At 44.5% G+C, this 20,257-nt stretch overlaps 1 protein-coding gene across 4 annotated transcripts in view; it reads left to right on the top strand.

Annotated features, from left to right (window-relative positions):
* Positions 1 to 20,257, top strand: part of FOXN3 (forkhead box N3) — a 208,348-nt gene that overhangs the window by 27,086 nt on the left and 161,005 nt on the right. For 3 of the 4 annotated variants that reach the window (XM_041410450.1, XM_041412106.1, XM_041409629.1), the window contains exon 2: positions 10,854 to 10,978. The exons of the other annotated variant lie outside the window; for it this stretch is intronic. The gene's annotated coding sequence lies outside the window, so the exon portion shown is untranslated. The remainder of the gene's footprint in view (positions 1 to 10,853; positions 10,979 to 20,257) is intronic. 4 annotated transcript variants of the gene reach the window in all.

Here is a 20,257-nt window from a genome sequence, read left to right as displayed (position 1 = left end):
GAATAGAACTGAGAGAGGATTTAGAGAATTAAAGGTAGGGAATATAATTAATGCCATTCAACATTCTTTTTTGGAGAATATGTCTTGTCAAACAAACCTGATTTATCTGATAAGATTGCAAGTTTGGGGGATAAGATAACCGTCTAGATATAATATACTTTAACTTCTGTGAGGCGTTTGATTTTATTCCACATGACATTATTATTAAAATATTAGTACTATATACTTTTACTGAAGCATATCTTAAATGTATTAAGAACAAGGTAACTGACAGAGCTCAAAAAGTAGTTGTCAATAGGGAATCTTTACTGAATGTGAACATTTTTTAATGTAACTCTGCGGGGATCAGTCAGAACCCTCATGCTATTCATCATTTTTGGCAGTGATACGGAAGTAAATATAAAATTATTTCTGATAAAATTTCTGGGTGACACAAAGATTGATGAAGTGGGAATGAGGGCACTAGGATACAGTGCTTTTGGTTAATTGTCCCTACTGAAACAAAATTCCAAAATTCCTTTCAGTCTAATTAAATAAGAAAGTTTTTGTGCAACCAGAGAGGAATGTAGCACAGAGCTGTTGCCCAGCCTGGAGAGCAGAAGGTTTACGAGAAATGTTTCCATGTGCTGGCCTCTGGAGAAATGGGGATTTCCTAGGGAAGAGGCAGTTTGCCTGCAGGATCCCATGGTCTCCATCTGATGGTGGTGATGGTCCATGGCTTGGCAGAGGTGCTGTTAGAGGAACCTCTCTGAGGAGGCTGCTGACAGGAGATGACTCTTCATCCTCGGTGCTGTGGAAAGCTTAAGAGAAATGTGGATTGGATGCTGTTTGCATTTCTGGTTTTGGTTGTGTATCTGTGAGATCTCCAGTATGTTTTCTCATTAACCTTTGTCCATTGGGAGTTTTTGAAGGTGCCCTGCATTTGTATCACAGGAACCAGACTTGGCAGTAGAGTTTAGCCTGAATATAGAGCAGGGTCCATACTAGTGAGACTGGCTTGCAATTCTGTTAGCACCTCCAGACATAAAGTGGGCTGCAGCAGCAAAGGGCATACAGCACTGAAATGAGAACATAGAGGTGTTGCATACCCATATTATGGCTATATTAGTTTAGAGGCTCTTCTTGCCTGTACAAGCTCCTTGCACTCACATTACTTGCTCACCATAGGTGCACATTGGTGCAATCTATGTCATGCCAAGGTTTTTCCTGCTGGTGAGATGAAAAGAGAAATTGTGTACCCAGGTGTCAAGCAGTGTTCCCATTGGCAACAGGGGCATAAGGTACCCTGTTAGGAGGGCCTTACCAGTGCCAAGAGCCTTCAGCAGTGGCCAAGTGTAAGTTCACTGGAAAAGATTCTGTAGACATCTTCATGTTTGTTGTATTTTGAAGAGAGAGACTTGGAAAAGGCAGAGGAGGTAACTACTCTTTGGCTACTGCTTTCAGCTTTGACTCAACCAGGTCTGCTTGTGCATGCAGTGTTGAAACCTTCCTTGTTTCCAAAACCTGACCACAGCATCACAGAATAATAATTTACACTGGAAAGGACTGCTGGTGCCTGCTGAAGGCCAACAAAAGCCAGCTGCTCCCAGATGGAGATTTCACAGCCTCTCTGGCTCATCTGCTCAAACACTTCGCTACTCTCATTGTAGTTTTTGTGGATTTTTTTTTTGTTCATCATCCATCTGGAACTTTCTATGCTCAGCCTGTGTCTGTTGTCTCTTGCCTTGTTCCTGTAGTCCTCCAAAGGAAATCCACTCAGCCTCCCATACCCCTGTGGTTGTAAACAGCTCTCCCTGGAGCCTTGTCTTTGACTGAAGAAGCCCTGCTCCCTCAGCCTCTCCATACCTGTTCTGTCCTGCAGCTCCCTGACCATAGCAGCCCACCACAGGTCTTGCTCCAGTGCTTCACTCTCTCCGGACCCAGCGCTCTGAGGCTGTCCCACCAGCACTGAACAGAGGCGAAAGGTCATTTCTGTCAGCTGCTGTCATGCTTTAAAAGAGGAGAAATGAAGGGAAAAAATTGGGTTTATTGCTGTAAAGCTTAGCTTTTCTCAGCAAGATCCCAGCATGTGACTGTTTTACCATCCATACAGGGAAAGTGAGGGCGCAGTCAGACCAGGAGAAGGAATTCCCTTGAGGCAAACAAACCAGCAGTGAAGTGTCTGCTGGAAACATCCACCTCCGAGCTAACTATGGCTCTGCTAGCCCTCTGGGATCCTCAGCTGCGTGACTGCCTAGTACCAGAGGTGCAGGGAAGATGGAAAACCCTGTGATGAGACTGACAGGAACTTCAGATCCAAATAGCAAAGTGCACCAGGCCATGGTCTGTCCTTCCCTGTGCTGCACCGCTGCTTGATGTCCAGTGCACGCAAACAGCTTCTCCATCACTGTGTGAAGGACCGGGGCTGTTCATAAACAGACAGACTTTCAGCATAGCTTTCCAGCCACAAGTTTGCCTAAGCTAAAAGAAAACAGTGTATCTTACTAAATAAATGATTAGCCCTCAATGATTTTCTGCCTTCTAGAGCAGAGTTATTTGGAAGCATGAAAGGAAATAGCTGCAGCAGTATAAAACCGCTGCCCTTTGCACTTGCATCTTTCCCACAGAGTAATCCTTCATTCATTGTTTACTTAATGAGAAAAGAAAGAGGTTAATTTATAAAACCAAATAAAAAACAGACAGAGGACTTTATTTGTGGAACAAAAAACTGAATTAAATGAACAGTCTGTCCATTAATGCTGCTAATTGTGCCATGCTCCACTGTGGAAAATACACAGGTCTCTAGCATTCTGCTCTTGCTAGTGGAGCCCGCAGTCTGTCTCCAGTGAAGGTTCAAGCCAGCACTCTGTGGCAAGAGTTTCCTAAAAACTTTTCTTACTTGGTGAATGAATTTTCTCTCCCAGTCTGTGACAGGCTCAGCCTCTCAGGGGTTTCTTAAATTCAATAGATAAGTATAGGAATAATAGATAACTATAGGAATAATTGGCAGAGCAGATCTTGTTGGTGAATGCTGCCGTCTGAATCATTTGCAGATTCTCATGAACATCTGTAGAGAGCTGCAGCAAGGAAGAGAAAGAGGGACTGCTTAATTCATCTCCCCTGCTCCAGAGAAGTCTGTAGTACCCATGCTAGAATTTAGCAGTTTCTAGGTTATTTCTGTTGGCTGTAGGATGTTGCAGAGGTTGAAATTAAGCCCAGGTGGGGGGAAGTTTTGCATTTCATCTGTGTGTTTCCTGGTAGCCATCCGTCTTTGCTAGTCAGTGCATGTCTGAAATCTCCACCATCCCTGCTGGGGGTGGATGGAAGGCAGCTGTGCCCTGATGTAGATGGGAGCACGTTAGAGCTGCATGGATGAGGGTTACTCGATGCTGAGACTGGCTGGAGGCTGAAGTTGCCCTATCTTTCTCTCTTTCCTCACTCAGCCTTCAGAGGAGGGAGGGAACAGGGAGAGCTGGGACAGAGTGGGTCTGTGATGGAAAGAGGGATCAGGATGTGAAGGCATCTACAGGTAGTTCTTGAAGACTCCTAAGGATAATGTTTAATTCTCTTTGGGAATCTGAGGATTACTGTCAAGTGTGGATGAGGAAAAGCATGTCTGGAAAAAAAATTGTTTTGCTGGAATTCCCTCTGGTAATTTAGAAGATTTTGTAATGGAAAAGACACTTTATTCTGGGCTGTAACTGAAATGAAAGGAAATACATAAAGAAGGGTGATCTATCAATTGAACTATACCTGCTGCCCTGTGAATGTTGAGGCTTTGTGGGGCTTTGCAGTCTCCACCACTGCCCTGCTGAAAGAAGCTTGGGACAGTTCTTCACCAACTTCTCATCACCTTTGTCAGGCAGCTTGATCTTCAGATTGTGGATAGCAAGAGTGAAATGCTATTTGTGAAAACAATTAGTGAAAATTTAAACCAAACTAATACCACAGACCATGTGCAGATTTTAATGCAAAAGAAAGGCCTGGAGCAGAAGTTTTTCCTATTCTTACATCAGGCAGATTAATGACTTTTAAATTTAATCTGCAGTTTCTTTCTGACATTATAGAATTCTACTTCTTAATTTTAAATAAGACTTGTTTATAGATATGTGTATTTTATATGTATTAAAATGCATGCATAAAGTATATATATTTATGAATATAAATTAATACATGCTTATTGCAAGTGTATGTATATGGAAAAATTTGTAGTTGTTGCTCCAACATATCTTACTGGCACACAGAATTATATGCAGTCTGTAGAAAGTGGGTTATTTGAAATGCCGCCATCTCTTTGTTGAGTATTCAAAGAACATTGTAATTATTGCTGTCAATATATTTTAAATGCTCAGTGGAAAAAGTTGCAAACATTTTTGTTAGGACATGTATTTGTTTGTAACCTGTTCAATACATCACCTATTTGTATTCCAGCTGGCTTATTTTCAAAAATGTACTATTGAAAAGATATATATGGGGTTTTTATCATATTTTAATGCTGTTGTCACACATTAATAGAGATCCAACCCCTCCATAATATATTTCCTTCTGGAAATATTTGAGAGACATAAGACTATCCCTGTTCTGGATGTATTGGCAAAATTGCTCTTGGCTTCAGTTTGGGAATGCAAGTGATTTTTTTTTAGTTCTAAGTAAACGTAGTTGTGCTTGCCAATGGTTACATCAACATGGCAGTGTTCATTTTGTCTGGAAGGTGCTAAGCTGTGATGTCTTCATGTCTGAAACTGTGGCTCTGGAACAGATCTGGGTCCTGAGGATGGACAGCCAGGCAGATGGAGTCCATGGCTGATGGCGGCTCACACAGGGAGCTTTGGGTTGAGGAGGTGCCTCCAGGTGCCATGTGCTTGCTGGCTTCTTGTCTTCCAGTGGAGCAACCTGTGGTCATGATTCTTCATCTGATGATGTTGAAAGCTGCTTGTGCCTTGCTTGAGGTTTTGAGCATTTCAGAGTGTTATTCACAAAGTTTGTGTTTCAACACAGGGCTGCAAGTTGGGAGGGAAGAGTAATTTTACAGTATAACCAATCTCTGGGTGTGAACATCACCTCAAAGGAAGTCAAGAGTTGTGCTGCTGAAGCTGAGCCTTCCTCCTGGTTGGTGTCAGCTGCAGCTCCTTCAGGCTGCCTTCTGCCTGTGCATAGCTGCTTCCTGCCAGGGCATGAGCCACTGCATGGGGTGGCTGGGCAAGTCCTTCTTCTAGTGAAGCCCAAATCGAAGTTAGGATCTGTAAGAAATCTCTTCTGGTTCCCCAGCCTGTGGGTGCAAGCAATCAGTGAGTTTGTCCACTCAGTTTTGTGGTTTTTTTCTGCTTCCTTTCTGAGACTAAAGGTGGTACATTTTTTTAGTGGAATGGGGGTAATCCAGCACCAGAGGTCATTTGGCTGGTAGATTTACCCTGCTCACTTAAAAAGTGAAGCTGGCACCCCTTGGAAAACATCTTTCCTATGTTGAAAATACCTATCTATGCTTTTGTCCTTCACAGTTCTTCAGAGCCATGTCTGAACAGGGATGAGAAACCCATCTCTATGGTGGGCTCTTTCTCTCCTAAACTCTCCATGAACTCTGTTGTTGTCTCAAGGGGGAGGCTGTGGTGTTTTACGGATCCATTAAAAAAGGCTAATTTTTTGTTGGCTGTTCTGCTTAAATCTGGGAGAAAACCGTTGTAGGTTGAGATAGCTGTAACTGGCTGTCTGTAGTTAGCATGGCAAGGGCTGTGGGCTGGATATCTCTGGCCCCTGCAGGCCAGGCTGCGTCATCCTGCCACAGCAAGCAGCCAGAGGGACAACAGAAACCTGAGATGCACAACATGTAAATACTCCAGAAATACTAGGAATTTGGCAAGAAGGCCAGCAGTGGCTTCCTCTCTCCCTGAAGATACCGCCATATGCCGAGAGATGAATCCAGTTATTTCAGCAGTGTTGGCAAAACTAGTTTTCGACTCCCCATTGCTCCCAGGCTGGCACAAGCACTGTCCTGTCTTCTTGGGGCCAGGGGGCTGCAGGGTGAGGAGCAGACGTGGGAGACCGGGAAAAGCAGTGCCATGGCAGTAGCAGGACCTGCAGTATGGCAGCCAGGGTATGAGGCAGCTGCCTTGGGCAGAGGGCCTCACCTGGGCAGTGCATCTTCATGCACACCATCCCCCTGACCTTGTTTTGGGGTGCAGGATTGAGGCTGGCGTGGGGGGTGAGTGCTGGAGGTGGGACACACAGCTCCTGCTTGTGCCCTGTGCCGTCTCCTTTGCGTTTTGAGATCTGATGGGATTGTGCCACAATATGGAATAGCTGCAGGCAGATCACTTTTATGATATATTACTGCAATAAAATTATAAATTTATGGCAGTCAGAGATCTAGGCATGTGCCCATAATTTTTCCTTGCTGCTGTGTATTGTCTGGTTAGTTGGCACATGAACTCAGCTGATCTGTGGGAGAAAGAGATGACCCTGGGTGAGTTGCCCTCCCTGCTTAGAGCCTTGGGCCCTGGCATTCCTCCCTGGAGCCTGGCACTGCCATGGGTGTGGGGCTGGCAGAACACAGCGGGGCCTTTTGGGTGGGTTTGGACAGCAGGAAACAATGTACCGCTGCAGCACCTCTTCTGAGAGATCTCCTTATCAGATTGTGGCAAACCTTGGGCTCCTGCCCATCAGTGGTACCACTTTTCTGGCCTTGTTGCTGCTGCAAATGGAAGGTGCATGGTAGGTTTTGGGTTTGGAGTTTTTTTTTGGGTTTTTTTTTTGTTTGTTTGTTTGTTTGTTTGTTTGTTTGTTTGTTTGTTTGTTTGTTTGTTTGTTTGTTTGTTTGTTTGTTTGTTTGTTTGTTTGTTTGTTTGTTTGTTTGTTTGTTTGTTTGTTTTCTTGGGGTTTTTGGGTTGGTTTTCCAATTTTTTTTTTATTTTAAAAAATTTTAAAATATTTTCTTCATTTTTAATGGGAGGGGGAGATACTTCACTATATAGGAATGCCAGAGTCAAGAATTCACATCCAGCCTCTGGTTCCACTCTGCTGTACATAGCCTTTCTCCCTCCATGCCATCTGTCTGTTGAAATTAATGCTTTAATACCCTCTGCAGGGTAGCATTGCTATTTATTTATTCCAATGTTTAAGTTTCTTTTCGACCTTTGGGATTAAGCTGGAGTGCCCAGACAACATCGTGGACTGTGAAAATCCCAAGATAGCATGTCACAGGCTCTTGAAAAGGGGGAAATATGTGAAATGCTGGTTTTAGCTGTGTTTTCTTTGGCTTGCTTTCCTAGCTGTGGCTCCTGGGGCAGGGGAGGGGGCCAAGGCCCTAGTTCCTGTGGTGTGACCCAAAGCAGAGAACATTTGGTGTGCAATGCCCCAGAGTCCTGATGGATACCACCTTGCTGCTGCTCCGCTCCTGGAAGCCCTTCCCTGCTGGCTGGACCCTGGAATTCAAGGACAGTCTCCTCACTATAGCCTTGGAACTGCTGGACTTCTGACTTGCACGGCTATTTTGCCCTTCAGAGGTAGCCAGAGCCTGAGACCATCCCACAACAGTACTTCTTCAACAGAAGAAAGATTAGAAGTATCATAACTTAATTAGCAATCCTGCATTGCTCATCTTTATCTGCCACCAGGAGCATCTCCCAGGGTGGGCTCAGGGTTGTTTGGATCCCACCTGAACCTGCAGCACATCCTGGGAACACTGTTCCTTTCCATTGCCTTCCTTTGTTATATTCTGTTTTCTCTCTGTGCTTGGGGGTGTTGTTTGGGCTCTATCTGACTCCAGTTTAGTGTGTGACTCAGCATTGCTGTGTGTTTTGTTCTCCTGCTGGTTACGGCATTCCCCAAAACCTCCTGGTGCTTTCAGCTGATAACACCAATGTGTCTTACCCCAAATTTGTGGCTGTGATCTACCAGCCACCACCCTCCTTTGCCTGCTGAGGTCTTCCCTTGGCCATGCCGTCCTATGGTGGAGACCACGTTTACCTGGCATGTTTAATAGCATGCACATTAGCCAGTAATTGTCACACTAATTGCTTTGTGATAACTGCATGGTATCAAGCAGGGGCCTGCAGGCAGATTCCCCTGCTCACCCCACTGGCCTGGCTGCCCTGGCCCTCTGTGGGTGCTCGCTGGGCTGCTGGGGAGCTCACCTCCTGCCATCAGTACCTGCAGATGGTGCTTTCCTTCCCCTGTGTCTGGATAGGATGTGTCCTTTTTATTTTGCATCCTGGAGCCTTTAATTACTCCCAACAAGTCCCTTTCACACTTCAGAAATCCTGTAGCAATTTCAGTTTGAATTGCTTTCTCTGAGGCTTTGGTTTAGATGAGTGCACCTGCTCTGGGGTTCCAGTGGTAATTGGGCTGTAATAGTTATGGTCCTTTAAATGCACTTAAGGTACTGTGAGCTTTAAGAACTGATAACGGTGCAATCTGGCATCTCAGCACCAGTTTGGTTTTGTCTCTGAGCATTTTGGTTTAAATTGTATTGTTTTGTCATTTGTGAAGATTACAAATATTCACAGGTTTTGCAACTTGGATGTATTTAATCAGATGCTGCCCTGTGCTCATAATACCCATCCCACAGATCTGGGTCCCGGGCTGCTCCTCATTTCCCACTCTGCCAAACCCCTGCTGAGCTCAGTGGGAGTTTTGCCAGAACAAGTCCCTAAAAAAGAAGTATGACTCATTTGAGCACTTGTGCTCATTTATGCACCAGTCCAGGCTCACGTTAAAAGGATATTAAACAAAATATACTAAAGAACCTACTTGTCTTGTCCTTGCCTAGAGCAAACATTTATCCTGGGACTGGTCTAGCAGGTAAAAGATGACTTTTCCTCTGGTTTGTGTGTTACTTAGAATTTTTTTGGTGTGGATACCATCAGAGCTTTTACAGTTCTCTGCTGCCTTAATTCCCCTCTAAGGTGGCAGAACAGGGAGAGGGATGAAGAAAAGAGAAATACATCTCTCTCAGGCATGTACAGTAGCAAGAGGTGTGCAGTCTGTAGCCTGCTGCTGAACTCAGAATATAAAATTTCCAAAATTACCAGTTGTGAGTGTGATAGTGAACTGAAAGTAAATATGGTTCAGTTTGCTGTGAATCCTTCTTGGGGGGTTTAATTGGACTTGGGTGAGCTGGCATTGTTGCAGTGCAAGAATAGAGTTGTTTCAGAATTAGACAGACATATCTGCTTAGAAATGCAGAGCTGCAGTATCCCAGTAGTATTGGGGAAACTTTATCCTCAAAGAGGCTTCCTAGGATGGCTTGAGGAAGTTCTCTGGGTGGGGAAGGAGCCAACTGCTCCCACAAGGCCCCAGGACCTGGGAATTCACCTGCTGGTACCAAACACCCTCAGATGAACACTTTGAGTTCAGGTAGTCACTGTGAGATGGAAGATTTTCCTTCACCAAAAAAGGCTCTAAGCTCTCCTGGCAGGGAATAGGGGTCATGAAATTATGGTAATGGTAACTGCTATTATGAGATGTTACTGTAAACAAAAATAAGAATTTTTGTGCTTTTCCTTCCAGCAGGAATTTAAATTCCCAAAGCAGAACAACCTGTTCAGAATGGCTCAGACAATGTTCTGCATCCAGGCAAGGCAAATACTTTACTTTCCTTAGGAAAGTGATTGCAGGTTAGCTCCATGAGAGGTACAGGTGTGGGGTGATGCCCTAACTTGGTGTTTGACTGCAGTAGCTTGACTAACCTGTGAAGTTCAGAGAACTTGAAAATGGGAACTGCCCTGTCCTGTAGTGGGGAGACACAGGAATTGCATATTGCCCTCTTTAAAGCCATGATCATGATTATGGGATGAGGCACAGAGATTTATATAAGCCATTCTCATTAATGCCAGTGGGAATTACCCAGAGCTATACAAGTACACCACAGTAAGAAATGCGCCTTGGCAGTTCACTATTAATATTTGAAGATGTGCAAGCAAAGTCTCCTTCTCTGAGTCAAGTGGGCAAAAATTAGAAATTTGGCAGGGGAGATGGGGAAGGGAGGTGAAATTCTGTTATTTTAGTCCTTGGAGAGGTTATAGAAAGGTGAACCATTCCTTCATACACATCCTCAAATACAAGGAGTTGCACATGTATGTGGCATGTTAACTGTTCCCATGATTGTAGCTGCACGTATTTAGCTCCTGTCTGCTGGTTACTGATGGGCAAGAGCCCATCTCTGTTTTTAGGAGCTGCTGACCATCTGTGCTGACCCACTCAGTGCTGGTGCTCGCCATGGGGCAGGAAAGGCTGCTGCCATTCTGCTACCAGTTATGTGCTGTACTTAAACAAGATGGGGAGGCTCTAGGCAGCAGAAGCAACGCATAAGCAAAACAAGAATTTGTGATTTTAGCCTAGTGAAGTACCTCAAAGAGCTTGATTCGTTTGAAGCGGACATTGGAGCGGGTAGAAAGGATTGTGTATTTATGTGAGGCACAGTGGAAGGCACACATTGACCTCTACTTGTTGTTTCTGAGTTAGTCATTATTCCTCTGTTTGGTTTGTATCAGTAACAAGCTTTCAAGTTGGTTTCTTCATATTTTGCCTTCTTTTTTTTTTTTTTTTTTTTTGGCGTGAGTTGGTATGTAGTTTCAGTCACAGAATGTGAGTTCCAGTAGGAAGTGTTACTGTATTTATGGGTCCTGTCCTGCAGATTACCCAGTACAGCCATGTAGCCTTCTCCAATTCACCCTCCTTCCATGGATGGCAGAGCTGGGGCTGCAGCACGTAGCAATGTAGTGCTGTGGTGCTTGTCCAGTCCTTGTAAGAACTGTGGCTAATTGCTGCCATGCTGTTTAAACTAATTTTCTTGATTATTCTTAGCATTATTTACATAATTTTTTATGGAAATCCATTCCACTCAAACAAGATAAAATAAAATTTACTATTCCTGACAGATGTTGACAGCTTTGGAACAATGCAGGACACGCTGATTGCATCCGTGCAGTGCTGCTGGCTTGGAAGAAGGTTCACCAAAGCAGACGAGTCCTGCCTCTCAGCCTGCGGATGATAAATGCCAGAGGTAACCTTTGTAGCAGCACAATTCAGGTGACAGTCCAGCCCAGAGCCCAGGGTTCCCTACTGACAGGTCCTTCCTCATGGCTGCACAAGCTGAAATTCATCAGTTTTCACACTCCCAGCAAATGAACCGGGGAGGTAGAAATTGGTGCTATGGATGCTTGGTGCAAACCACCTTCAGGACTTTTAGTAAAAAGTCCAGGGTCTTGGAGATCATCAGCTGCTACACATGACACTGAGGATGGTTGTGCATAGCCTCAAGCTGAAAGCAGAGGATTTAACTAGAGGACAGCCACAGAAAAAGCACATTTCTCTCCTTCAGCTGAGCAGTGGCCAAATCGTGACCCAATGTCTATACCTCTGATCACCCTTATATGGCAGGAACTCTGATAGGGCTTAGCAGCACAATGGTATGGGCTGTTTTGATACTTCAACAGAGATAACAGAATGCCTACATAAATCCTGTTTGATGCTTAAATAAGGATTTCATTCTGCTATGTCTGTAGGCAGATACCAAACAGAGTTCATAATTCACTATCCAATAATTTGATCCTTTCTTTCATTTTTTTTTTCATTCCGATTTGGAGTACTTTAACTAGCTAGTAATTATAGAAAGGAAATAAAGAATGAAGTCCATAATACTCATACGGAATAAAGTTAGCAGATAATTAGATGTTAGAAACTGTGGACCTAGGAAGGTCCTGTTACTTCCTTAATACTGATATTTAATTGGACATTAAAAAGTAGAAATTCTTGAATATTCACTGCTTTCCTGTTACTAGAAACCAGTCAGACACGTGAGGATGCGTGTCTCTCGTGCCTTGCTGTGTGGCAAAAGTTACAGGGTAAAACTACTTGAACACCCTGCCACTGTTACCATATCTGGTGGTGCTTAACAACTGTTAGCTGGGCTCAGCCAGGAGCTTTTAGACTACAGCTAAAACTTCTGCTACTTTCACTATCCCTCCTCCTCATAGTTTGAGTGGCTGAAGCTGAGCCTAGCTGCAGTGTGGGTAAGGCTGCAGGAGGTTGGCTGAAGTGTGGTTCCCTCCTGAGTGCAGGCATGGGCCAGTGGTGGGAGCTGGGGACAGCTGTGAGCCCCAGGGAGAGAACCCAGGTGAGGGCAGCTCGGTGATTATTGGAAAAGGAAAAAGATATTTTTATTCCAGCAGCTAAAACCCTTTTGTATTTTGGTTTCTTTTAGCAGCTATTTATCCAAAACATTTGGGAGAAAAGCTGTCTCTTTATTAAATATTTAACACCCTTGCCTTCAGCTGTGGGCTGAGAAAGCTCCCAATCCACATGTGAGTCACCAAAAACTCCTCCGACAGAAGCAGAGGAATTCCAGACTGGAGATTGCTAGAGGAAAAAAAAAGCTTGCTGCTTTGGAAAAAGTCCAAAATGGTTCGCATCTCTCATATATCATAAAACGAGCACTGGAGTCAGTCTGCTGGGTGTGTGGACAAGGAGTCACAGAGTCCCAGATATGAAGTGGAGAAGCTCTCAGTATGCTAGGGAGCATCACACCCTATATAATACAGATGAGAAGTACACCCAGTGACTGGTGTTTTATTAAACGCTCTCTGCATTTGGATCCTGACATCTTGGAGGTGACAAGGTGTAGATCACAGCTTCATGTAGTAGTTTGTTCCATTGCTGAATTAGTGCTAGTTTTAATCCATTCAGCTTTCACCTCCAGGAGATCCATAATTTGGAGGTGCCCTGCTCACTCAGGATGAGAGTCTGGGATTCATGTTCAGAGAGTATGAGTTCAAGCTCCTGCAAAAAGAGCATATGGTAACAAATGGTGCAATAAGAATGAGTTGTGATAACAAAAAAAGTCACGGCTATCCCTAGCAGTGCTGGTGGTGAGCACTGTGCTTACATGTGCTGTGCAGGCATGGAGCGTGTGATCAACCCTTTTTATTTCTATTAAAGTGACAGGAACTGAATGAATAAAATAAGATGAAAGTTTTTTGACATGTTTCTCCCTTTGGCCAAATTATTTTATCAACATCCAAAGAATTTTCCAGCTGCAGATGTTATGTTAGTCTCTGTCCCATAGCCAATGAGAGGCATCTCCAGCAGTGGTTTTACACCTCTTTCCACCGTGGACCACTTAAAAATTTTTACTGGTGATGAGGGTTTCTCGTATAGCAAACTTACGCTTCCTGACAAGAGGTTTACTCCTCCCATTACTATTTGTAGATACTTAAATGGGGTTCACAGTATAAAACAATATTTTCACTGGTTGAAAACCATTGGTCTGTGACACAGGTAGTTTCTGTGCACTCTGAGATCACTCCTACAGGGAAAACAAGGCCATTAAGCATTTTTTAGGCCATGTGCTCTGAGTACTTTAAAGGAACTTCTTGCAGCTAATGTGCCTGATTCTGATTTCAAAGCAGTGCTTCTATATTGCCTTGTTTTGAGTTTATTCCTGATTTAAGATTATGAAAGAAAGGTCCTTTTTCTTCTGGCTCTTGAGCTTAGAAGTGCAAACCTTACAGCCTCACCACCTAGCCCTACTTGGTGCCTATTGGAAGGTGAGGGGTGACACCAGTGGCATGTGTTAATAACACGTCCTCAGTTGGGCAGCACTGACTAGCCAACATATTCTGGTACAAGTCATTTGGCTCCCTTGACCAGGACCTCTGCCTTGTGCAGGTGGGACCTGCACAGCTGCCTTTTGTGTGTGCCTGCCTTTTGGGTGGAAAGGGTTAACAAATATGACTCTTTCTGGCCTGTGCTGTGTTGCCCTGTCTGGGAGGAGTGAATGAGGTTGTCAAAAGTCAGTTTGAACTTTAAAGACTGAAAGTGGTAGGATTTGATGGGCCTTCTGCAAAAAACTGGAGACAAGATGGCCAGGAAATGGTTTGTCCCAGCAGTATGGAAAATGTTAAGACCCTTTTTAAAACTCATTGACCAGATGTGCTGCAATGTGTACCTGGATGAACATGTGTGTAAGGACTCCTTACCAGGAGGAGCTGGTGTGGCCATCCACCTGTGCCTGAGCTGGCTGACACAGCTGGCAGCTCCATTCCCTACCCATTGCTCAGATTGCCCAATACTGCAATCACCAGCTCTTTGATGAAAGGCGGGTTCACGTATCAGATTGTTGGGCATTAGGGATAGGGGATTAGGTTTGCAGTGTAATCTTTCTGTAACATGCCTCTTGATCCAGAGACTCTGCCTTATAAAAGAGCTCTTTTCTCTCTGACACTGGCCTGCTCAGGGATGACTATCTTCTACCTTCATTTGGAGATAGTAAGGCTGCTACTGACCTGATGTTTGTGAAGGTCGCAGCTGCACCAGGCAAAATTAGTTCTGTGCAGGACAGTTAAGTAGATTGGATTTTCTCAGTTGTAGCTGATTTGCTTTCATCTGGCTTCCTCTTGCAAAACCATTTAAAGTCCATTCCCCTCTGCCCCCCACTGCCTATTTATGGGAAAAGACTGGGAGGGGGATATTCCTGCCTAGGGTCCAATTCTGCTTCAAGCCCTATTATTATATCTTTCCAAGAAAGTGTCTACAGAGGCTGGGGCAGGCTGTGTAATCACTCTGGAGCCTTGGGTTGTATTTCATCCCATCATGAATGTTGTAGGGCCAGTCGGACTGGTCCTCCCCTGTGCAGCTGACTGCAGCTTTGCACTGTCTGCTTTGGATCCCAAACCCTTCTGGGACCCTTCTGCAGATTCCTGGTAGTGTCACTGCAATTTTAACTGAGCCCCTTTCCTGTCCGGCTTTGTTTCTGTAGCCTGATGAAGCCAGTTAATCTGGGTCAAAATGCATCAAAGCCCATGTCTTCTAATCAAGGAAAAAAACTTCTGATTTGAGTAGCAGATTTGGCCGCTTATGTTCTGTCCACTAGGAAACCTATCAGCTACCTGGCTGTGCTGGCAAAACATGACATATGGTTGTGCGTGGGAAGCCTGTTCCTTGTGAGCAAGGTGAGCTACAAGAGGGAGAGTGATTTTCACCCGGCTGCATTTTACTTCAGTGACTTTGCCAACGGGATATAATTATGGTGGATCTTTGCCTGCTTCCTCAGGTTGCAAAGCAACCACCAATGGAAAAGACCTCTTGTTTCTAGGCATCCTCCTGTTTTCATTCCCTTTTATTTTAAGGTGTAGTGAAACCTGCTGTCTGCAGAAATTGTTGGCTGGTGCATTTGGGAAGAGACGACTGGAATTTGTGGCAGACAGCTGACGGAGTGTGGGCTCTGCGGCACTGATGATGGACTGTATGATCCCAGTTCATCTCCGTGGTGTGAATGGGGAAAAATCATAGGTAGATTTGCTTGAGGGCCTGGCAGGGGCAATGTGGTGTGTGAAGGGGATGTTTCCTTCTTTGCAAAGTCACCTTCAGCCTATCAAAAATCTTTTCTACCTGGGACTATATGGAAAAAGGGAGTACAGTGATAATTGAAGGAAAGGGGAGCTATTCTATGGTATGTTCCCACCTCCCCAAAACGGTGGCTGATCAGAGTTTAAAGCAGATGAGCTTTAATTGCTCCCAGAGCTTCATGTCTCTCCTCTCTGGATACCAGAACAGTGCTGGCAGCACTTCTAGGTCCTGAGGAGTAGGATCCAGCTGGCCTGAGGGAACCAAGAGGGCCACAGAGAGCAGTTTGTCCCCCAGTCCATGTGTGCCAAGCTGATCCCTTTGACCTGGTTGCTCTGATCAGCTGTATTAACACAGAGCCTGTGTAATTCTGGGACTGTGGCATTCTCAGACTGGCCTGAAACTGATGCTGGAATGTCCTAGTGTAGAAACTGTTGGAAAAGAGAAGCACTAAAACATGATTTTTTCTATTTCATTTTCTTTTCTAAAAGCTTTGCTAACTACCCTTGTCCTGCACTACACTGAAAACATGCAATAATTCCCATTTGTCTTTGGCATTTTCTCTTGCTTTTTATTGGTATCTCCTCTGATGTTGTGACAGTATTTCCTGTGCTGGATTACAGGTATAAATACTGCTTTGGGGTTGGGCTTTTTAGTCAACATGCATTTGGGAAAGGTGTTAGCAGCTGTCAGGGGGACAATGTGCAGCCTGTGAATGTGCAGTAGTTGGAAACATCAGCATCCTTTGTGTCTGTGTTTCAGAATAAGTCTGAGGTATGAGGATTTTAAGTTTCTATTCAGACAGTATTACATTAGAAATATGAAGTATTTGACAGTTCTCTTATATTTACTATTTTAATGTCAAAATGTGTCACATCTGGTATTAATTGGTGGAAAATTATGGCTCTAATTTACCAATTTGATTGTCTGGGAAAACTGAAGAGAGTGTAACATAATAAATGAATGCCTATTAATCTTTAAAATTTGTCTGTTTACTGTCTGCTAAAACAGCCTGTTATGTGGTGTTGTAAGTGGCTTTCTGGAAATCCTGTTTTTGGTGGAGAGGAGTTATTACCTGGGAGGGCCACCACGGCCAAGGTTTCAGAGTCACTGAGGGGAGGCTGTGGCCTGCAGAAGTCCTGGGCCCGTGATGGCTTAGACACCTAGGTGAGGAAGAGTTTCCTCCAGGGAGGAAGGAGGCTGCCATTTGTTTATGGTGCAGGCACAGTGTCCCCATTCCTGCGTGCCTGCCAGCCTGTCCCCCACTGTCCTGGCTGTGGGGCAGGAGGAGCAGCATGTGGACATGGCCTTTGCTCTTCTCTTTTCTCTCACCTGCTGCTGTTACCTCCCTGTGGGTTTCTTAGTCCAGGGCACAGGCTGCTGCTTCATTGATGCCCAAAACAAGTAGACATATTTCTCCACAGTAATTGTTTTAACCATTATTAATGAACATTCATTTCCAACCAGAGCTCTCCAAAAGCCCGGATTTTTTCAAATTTGCTGACACAGGAGCGTAGGTAAAAGAACTCGGGTTGTTCTTCCTGGGGCTGCAAATGGGAGAGTTTGTCTCGCCTGCAGTGTGTGGATCAAGCCCAGGGCACGGATACACTTTGGCAAGGCACTGTCACTCTGTCCTGACAGCCCCAGCTCTGAGGAGACAGGCCTCCACTGCCCCTGCAACCAACAGGCAAAGCAGAGCAAGCTGATGGCAGCACACTGTTACTTGGGTACTGTGTGTGGATGGTGGCAGGCTCAATAGCTTTTCTATCAAAAGATACCCATGTGTTTGTGAAAATACATTTTTGGAGGCTCAAATACCAGGTGTTTATTTTAGTAGCAGAAAGCCCTGAGACATGCCAACTCTGGAATAAGCTGATTCTGAAAGCTGACATATTCTGTATGATTATTCCAGTATATGCCATCTGTCACTAGCATATCCAAATATTTATGTATTTTGATTATTATAACTGTTACGAGGGTACTGAAGCTCATAAATAATTTCATTTTCAGCAATCATTTTATTACTCTTCCGTGGTTTGATAATGATATTTTACATGTGCCTGCTCAGACTCTGACACAAGGAAGAGTCACAGCATGGCTATGCAAGTGACAGCCTTCTCACAAAAAGCCTGTGGCCGGGGGATGCCCGAGTCTGTGTCCTGCCTGGGTGTGTGCCAGTTCGCACTCCCTTCATCTCCTTGGGCTTCAGAGTGCGCTATGCGTTCATTCAGCTCCATCCTGCCTTGTCAAGTGACTGCGCTTAGACTGGCAAATGGTATAATATGACTAATTATGTTTAATGCAGATAATGTCTTATAATCAAAATAAAGAGTGGATTGCAAACAGATCCTTAAAGGGCACCAGGCGTAGAATTGACGCTGTATTTATTACCAATAACATCGCTGAAGTGTTAACAGCTGCTCGGCTCCAGCAAGTGCGGCCCCTTTGTAGAGTTTTCCAGAAGAAGAGCTAAGTGTATCAGAAGCACATTACTGCTGATAATAGTAATTAGTTCAGTAGAGCTCAAAATGTTTTGTAAAATATTATTATCTTGATTTTGCTACTCTGCAAACCGTGGCAGAGAAACAGCCTCCTTGGCTCAGAGGAGTCACTGCTGTCTGTGGGGCTGGCCCTGGCTCCAGTGCAGGGCTGCTGCCCTCTCCTTGGGCAGTATTGCTGTCTCCAGCTGAGTCTAGAAATCTAAGGGATGGGCTTTCTCTATCTCGGCCTTCATTTTCACCAGCGTTAGCAAAGAGACTTCTGTAGATGGAGGAGTGCACTGATGTGGAAGTAGATTTGGGTGTTAGATTTTTGAAAAGCCATTGTTAAGCTGAAAAAGGAAACCACCAGCTATAAGGGTTGACAAAGCTCCTCTGTAAGGGACTCTTATTTTGCTGTGTACATTTGTTTTCTCTTGCTTACTAAAGGGATAAAGTGCAATCTAGGTTTCAGAGAGAGATGGCTGATTAATCTGTCTGCCAGGTACATATGGAAATAAATTAGCAAATGGTGCATCTGGGATTAGACTACAGCAGAGATGATAAATTATTGCCATCTTCCGTGGCTGTATTACTGAAGCTTCACTGGCTTCCCGGTACTCAGTTACTTGCTATTCACGTGGTATTACTGTGGCTGTGGGATGGAAAGCCTCTGTATTTGATGCAATTTTCTGTGATATGCTAGTTAGAGAACTGATCTGGCCAGACCCATAAGGATATGCTGTATACTTAGATTAAGTAAAAGCAAAGAGATCTGATTTAGTTCTTCTGCTCTGCATGAAATTCTGCTGGTTTCTGAGTACATGAATGCTCAGGAAGGAGAAAGGCAAGGACCTGAAAGAGGTTTTTCCACTATCTGCAGTCACCCTCACCCTTTATCCCAAATAGCAGAGTTATTTACCTATGCTAACACAAAGTTATGCTCTCTGAAGGAGAGCATTCTCTGGCCTAAACCTCTCCCACACTGCTGGCCTGACCCAGATATGGTTCTACAACAACTTGCACAACTCCATCTTATTTCTGAGATCAAGAGTGAAACACCACGAGGGCAGGTGGTATTTGCATACAGACTTCTCAGCTGTGTCTCTGCTTCTGCTGCATTTTTCTGCTGCATTTTTCTGTTCTGCATGTCTGTTTAAACTGATGTATAGCTGATGGGCTGGCAGCTGAGACATACCAGCAATGCCTACAACAGGACATGCTAGTGGAGTAAATGTGACAGCAGACATGGGGTGTATTGCCTTTCTGGAGGAAGAAAGGGTCATGCAGAAGTTCTCATCAAGTCTGTGGCACCAAACAGCTGTGGCGCAGAGGTGTCAGATCCTGTGGCACACCAGGGAGCTGTGGGAGTGGTGGCAGTGTTGCTGGAAAAGCTGCAGCTGGGCTTTTAACAGGAGTTTGCAGCCTGGTGTGGAGACCTGGTGTCTCCAGGTTGACGTGCATGGGCCTTCCAGTCTCTCAAAACCAGTGCTTGTACAGGGAGCTGTGCCAGGGACTGCTCCTGCAGGCTGACTCTGGGGCACAGGGTGGCGATGAGCGGGACAGGATTCCTGTAGAGCTGCTGGGTGCCGGTTGCTGTTCAGCTCCCGCCTGTGGCACTGCGAGTGTGCGTGAGCCTGGGGCACAGGCACAGACAGCCTGTGCTGCACCGGTCTGCTGCGCTGCAGGCTGGGCAAGGTGAAGTGCTGGGCTTGAGGGGCAGCTACTGGGTGACTGTGGCCACTGGTTTTCTTCTGCAGCCACTCCTTGTGGTCCGTGAGTCAAGCACAATTAGGATGTGTGTGTTGTAATTGAGTAAGGCTAATGAGAACAGTGCCTTTCGTTCGTATGGGTGGGTGCCGTGCTGTAAATCTGAGCTAGCAAGGACTCTGAGAAGCTCTGTTCAATTAATCCAAACACAGACACGTTTACTAGAAATAGATTTATTTTCCAGTGACTTCATTTGCAAATTTTGGTTAACAACAACAGTTTACTCCTAATACGATCATGTCAAGCAGCAAGTGGGACTTACTGTTGTTCCTGGCCTTTCCCACAAAGTGTTGTGAGCAGAATGTGGAGTGAGTCAAAGGAAGCACTGGCTGATGGATGAACAGATTGCAGCACAGCCATCTATTCTATTGCGCACTTCCAGGGAAACTCCAGCAAATTAGATGTGCAGTTTTTAACTCTATAGAGTAAACTAAAGAAATTACATTATGAATGAAAAATTAGGTGGAAATGTCTACTGTCTCATAAACAATTCAGGAATAACTCCCTCCCTAAAATATTCTGGTTTATGCATGCACTTAATTCATGCTCTGAGAGCAAAATAAAGTTCCTAAGATAAAACAGTCTAATAATGATTTATGTAAATTTATTTGAACAAAGCAGTGATGTAGTTGCCTATAGTAAATAGTTTGGAATGTGAAATGGTATTTACAAACTGCTTCTTTCAATATGAA

Source organism: Onychostruthus taczanowskii, unplaced genomic scaffold (assembly GCF_017590055.1).
Source record: "Onychostruthus taczanowskii isolate IOZ18803 unplaced genomic scaffold, ASM1759005v1 scaffold1, whole genome shotgun sequence".
In the NCBI taxonomy this organism is placed as follows: domain Eukaryota; kingdom Metazoa; phylum Chordata; class Aves; order Passeriformes; family Passeridae; genus Onychostruthus; species Onychostruthus taczanowskii.
The sequence above is the reverse complement of the archived record's forward strand: the minus strand, read 5'-3'. Positions and strand labels throughout refer to the sequence as shown.